Source organism: Mus caroli, chromosome 4 (assembly GCF_900094665.2).
Source record: "Mus caroli chromosome 4, CAROLI_EIJ_v1.1, whole genome shotgun sequence".
In the NCBI taxonomy this organism is placed as follows: domain Eukaryota; kingdom Metazoa; phylum Chordata; class Mammalia; order Rodentia; family Muridae; genus Mus; species Mus caroli.
The window spans coordinates 109,538,626-109,544,104 of record NC_034573.1 but is presented as its reverse complement, the minus strand read 5'-3'; the positions used below and the strand labels follow the sequence as shown (position 1 = coordinate 109,544,104).

Below are 5,479 nucleotides of genomic sequence, written 5' to 3'. Positions count from 1 at the left end.
CCTAGAAACACACTCCTCTCTGCCAGACGACAAAACCTGAATTCTGTGTGCTACATACAAAGATGTTTTCCTCAGAGGAAGGTCTTCTCTTCTTTTCTTTTCTTTTCTTTTCTTTTCTTTTCTTTTCTTTTCTTTTCTTTTCTTTTCTTTTCTTTTCTTCTTTTTTCTTTTTTTCCAGACAGTGTTTTTCTGTGTAGTCCCAGCTGTGCTGGAACTTGCTCTGTAGATCAGGCTGACCTTGAATTCTCCTGAGTACTGGGATTGAAGGCATGCACCACCTGGCACATGCACAGACTGGCAAAGAGAGGCTCTCTTTTCTTTTCTCTTCTTTTCTTTTCTTTTTCTTTTTTTTTGGGGGGGGGGNGTGGGGGGAGTTGCACCGAACTTTATTGATGGTATTCAAGAGAGTAGGGAGGGCTCCCTAAGCCCCTCCTGTCATTATGGGGGTCTGGGATGAAAACTGTGAGTGAGATGCCCAATGTTGGGGGCTGAGTTGGGACAGGGACTCCTCAGCAACCGAGGGCCTCTCTCTTGCTCTCATTGTCCTTGCTGGGATGGGTAGTCCAGGGTTTCTTACTCTTTGGAGGCCATGGAGGCCATGAGGTCTACCACCCTGTTGCTGTAGCCATATTCCTTGTCATACCAGGAAATGAGCTTTACAAAGTTGTAATTGAGAGCAATGCCAGCCCCGGCATCGAAGGTGGAAGAGTGGGGGTTGTTATCGAAGTCGCAGGAGATGACCTGGTCCTCAGTGTAGCCCAGGATGCCCTTTAGTGGGCCCTCGGATGCCTGCTTCACCACCTTCTTGATGTCTTCATACTTGGCAGGTTTCTCTAGGCGGCGTGTCAGATCCACAATGGACGCCTTTGGGGTAGGAACACGGAAAGCCATGCTAGTGAGTTTCCCATTTAGCTATGGGATGACCTTGCCCATAGCCTTCACAGCAGTGGATGCAGGGATGATGTTCTGGGCATCCCCACGGCCATCAAGTCACAGCTTTCCAGAGGGGGCCATCCACAGTCTTCTGAGTGGCAGTGATGGCATGGACCATGGTCATGAGCCCTTCCATGATGCCAAAGTTGTCAATGATGACCTTGGACAGGGGGGCTAAGCAGTTGGTGGTGCAGGATGCATTGCTGACAATCTTGAGTGAGTTGTCATATTTCTTGTGGTTCACACCCATCACAAACATGGGGACATCAGCAGAAGGGGCGGAAATCATGACCCTTTTGGCTGGACCCTGCAAGTGGGTCCCAGCCTTCTCCATGGTGGTGAAGACGCCAGTAGACTCCACAACATACTCAGCACTGGCATCACCCCATTTGATGTTAGCGGGGTCTTGCTCCTGGAAGATGGTGATGGGCTGCCCATTGATGACAAGCTTCCCATTCTCAGCCTTGACTGTGCCATTGAATTTGCCATGGGTGGAATCATACTGGAACATGTAGACCATGCAGTTGAGGTCAATGAAGGGGTTGTTGATGGCAATAATTTCCACTTTGCCAGATGCAGAGCAGAAAGCAGCCCTGGTAACCAGGCGTCCAATACGGCCAAAACAGTTCACAGCGACATTCACCATCTTGTCTATGGGACAAGGCTGGCACTGCACAAGAAGATGCAGCTGTCTCTGGAACAGGGAGGAACAGAGGGCGAAAGGAAGGTTTTCAAATAAAGGACTTGGTTATCACAGGAGCTGATTCACTGAGGGCTGGCCTTATGATTCACATTCCAATAAGTGCTGAATTGACTGTTTTGCTAAAATTTTTTCATTCAGTTTATGTATATGTGGGCTTTGTTTGCACGTGTGTATGTGTACCATGTGACTGCTGGGTACCTGCAGAGGTCAGAAGAGGTCATTGGATCCCCTGGAGCTAGAGTTACAGATGGGTTTGAGCCACCTTGTGGGGGTTGGAAACTGAACCCAGGTCCTCTGGAAGAGCAGTGCTCTTAACCATTCTCTCCAGTGCTGCACCAGATTGTTTTGAGAGAAGTTGGTAGTTCAAGGTTCGGTCAACCAAAATGGATTCATAGGTGTGAATCTAGAGTGCATCCAAGAGAGCTTGTGTGTGTTCTTGACTTCTCTCTAACATTGTCTTCCAGAAGGTGTTGGGCCTCCTAGAGCTGTAATTATAGACAGCTGTGCACGTGTGGAGGCCAAAGGAGAACTTGAAGGAGTTGGTTCTCTCTTTTACTACGTGGGTCCTGGGGATTGAACTCAGGTTGTCAGCCTTGGTGGCAGGAGTCTTTACCAGGTGAGCTGTCTCACTGGCCCTTTGTGTTTCTGGATAGAACCCTTTGTCCAGTAGATGGTAGGTGGATATTTCTTCTGTTCTGTGCCTGCCTTTTTCTCTGTCCTTTGTGTCATCTTATGCTCAGCTAGTGTAGAGATTGGGGTGTTCTGATGTATCTATTTCTTCCTTTGTTGACTATGGTGTCAGTGCCATGTACAAAGCCTGATGCCACGACTCTCCCCACTTCCTGTGTTTCCCCTGAGGGTTACAGTTTCAGGTCTTATGTTTGGGTCTCTGATCTGTTTTGAGTCAGTTCTTGTGACGTCAGGCTTAACTTCATTCTTTTGCACACAGATAATCATGTCTCTCTTCACCGTTGATGAAAAGTCTTAATCTTCTTGTTGAAATTCATGTAATCATTTAATCACATCTTCAGGGATTCATTTTTGCTATTTCTGGTCTGCTCTGTGGTCCACAGGTCTGTCTCCATACCAGCCCAGCACTGTTCTGATAACTGTAGCTCTGTATCAGTTTTGAAATTGTAAAGTGTGGTACCCTGGATTTTGAGGTTCAGTGTTGCAGCTATTCAGGGTCCCTTGAGAATTCATCTGTATTTGTGATTTCTGTTTCTATTTCCGTAAAACAACTGGGTTTTGGGTAAAAATGATATAGAACCTGTCCAAAGAGGGCGACAGATTTCCTGAGGCCGGGGCTACAGGAGTTTGTGAGCCTCCCTACAAGCAGGACATGCTCTTACCTGCTGACCATCTCTCTAGTCACTCACGTTGCATGTTACTAGAGTCAGCACTGCTTCTTCCTTTTTCATATGGAGACTGTGGTGGTTTGAATAAGAATGGCCCCCATAGACCCATATATTTGAATGCTTTGTCATCAGAGAGTGGCACTAATTGAGAAGGATTAGGAGGTGTGGCCTTGTTGGAGTAGGTGTAGCTTGGTTGGAGGAAGTGTGTCACTGGGGGTGGGATTTGAGGTTTCAAAAGCTTAAGTCAGACCCAGTGTTTCTCTTCCTGCTGCATGAGGATGCAGGTATAGGACTCTCAGCTACTTCTCCAGCACCATGTCTGTCTGTGTACCACCATGCTCCCTGCCACAGTGGAGAATGGACTAAACCTCTGAAACTGTAAGCAAGCCCCATTAAATGCCTTGTCACGGTCATGGTGTATCTTCACAGCAATAGAGTACTGATTAAGACGGTGTGAGTGGAGGCTGGTGAGATGGCTCAGCGGGTAAGAGCACCTGACTGCTCTTCCCAAGGTCCTGAGTTCAAATCCCAGCAACCACATGGTGGCTCACAACCATCTGTAATGAGATCTGACTCCCTCTTCTGGGGTGTCTGAAGACAGCTACAGTGTACTTACATAAAATAAATAAATAAATAAATAAATAAATAAATAATTAAAAAAAAAGACAGTGTGAGTGTAGCCGGGTGTGGTGGCACACGCCTTTAATCCCAGCACTTGGGAGGCAGAGGCAGGCAGACTTCTGAGTTCTGAGTTCGAGGCCAGCCTGGTCTACAGAGTGAGTTCCAGGACAGCCAGGCAATACAGAGAAACCTTGTCTTGAAAAAAACCAACAAAACAAAACAAAACCAACCAACCAACCAAACAAACAAAAGACAGTGAGTGTTCTTTGATTTTCTTGCCTAATTGCTCTGGTAAGGATCTCTAGTACTATATATAGTAAAGTACTGAAAGCTGGCATCTTTGTCTTGTTCTTTTTCTTTTTTCTTTTCTTTTTTTTTTTGTTTTTCGAGACAGGGTTTCTCTGTGTAGCCCTGGCTGTCCTGGAACTCACTCTGTAGACCAGGCTGGCCTCGAACTCAGAAATCCGCCTGCCTCTGCCTCCCGAGTGCTGGGATTAAAGGCGTGCACCACCACCGCCCGGCTTTGTACTTAATCTTAAAGGAAGAGTCAGTCTTTCACCATGGAGTGTGATGTTATCTGTGGGTCTTTGATATAATAATGATTATAGTTGATTTATTTATTGACGTGTGTGTGTGTGTGTGTGTGTAGGACAGAAGAAGGCAGTGGGTATGTGTCTGTTATTTAGGGTCTCTCCCTACCTGTGGGGATCACTTTTTCTCAGTTAGAAAGGGAGCTGTCAACCTTCATGGTTCCTCCTGTCTCTACTCTCCTTGGAGCTGCTGCTACAGGTGTGTGCAGGACACCTGGCTTGTTACATAAGTTGTGTGATCTGAACCCCTGCTCCCCATGATTGCATGCATGCTCTGAACTGTGAAGCTTTCATGCCCAGTCCCAACAGACCTTCTGGACTGACTGTCTTGCTTTCCCTACGGGCCTCACTCACCCTGTTTGTTTGTTTGTTTGTTTTTCAGAGCCATGGGTGCTTTGCTGTCTGTTATCTGTAGCTCAGGCTGCCACCAGCTGGGGACATGCCATGCGTCTGTCATTGCTCAGCACCTTCTACCCGCTATCCAAAAGACACTGCTGCTGCTGTCTGACCCCTGGGTCACACAGGACAAAACCAGGTCCCTCTGTGAGATTCAGAGAAACCAGAATACTGAAAACACTACTCCCTCCATCTTCTCTCTGGAGGGAAGTGGAGGATTCGGCTGCTTCCAAATTATGCTGTGCCAGAAAGGTCTTAGACAAGGATGTATAAAATGTCACGAAATCTCCTATCGCTAAGCAAGCTGTTGCTTTGGGGCTGGAGAGCTGGCTCAGAGGTTAAGAGCACTTGTTGCTCTTGCAGAGGACTGGGTTTAATTTAACTCCCAACATCCACAGGGTGGTTTACAGCCATTTGTAACCCAAGGGATCTAATAGGCAGGCGTGTGGTATACATACAGGCATGTAGGTGAAATATTCATATACATAAAGTAAAAATAAATAGGTGTGGTGGTGCACACCTTCTATCCCAGCACTCCAGGAGTCAGAGGCAGGATGATGTCTGTGAGTTTGAGGCTAGCCTTGTCTACATATCGGACAACCAGAGATTTGTAGAGAGACCATGGTTTTTTGTTTTTTTTTTTTAACCAATAGCAAATATAAAAAATTAAATAAGAAAACAATAGAGCTGTTGCCTTTCTTTGACTGAGCATCAGCTTGTTTTTGTTTGTTTGTTTTTTTGTTTTTTGTTTTTTTAAGTCCCTGCTGGCTTCTAGCACCCCCACGATGCTATTTCTACTTAATCTGTTGTTTACCTTTTTTAAGGGTATGAGGGGCTGCTATTTTTGTCTAATCTTGTTGATGCCTCTGCCAGAGAAT

At 46.3% G+C, this 5,479-nt stretch overlaps 1 pseudogene; it reads right to left on the bottom strand.

The window, feature by feature from the left end:
- Window positions 1-573: 573 nt before the first annotated feature.
- Window positions 574-1,579, bottom strand: LOC110293223 (annotated as a pseudogene).
- Window positions 1,580-5,479: the final 3,900 nt, after the last annotated feature.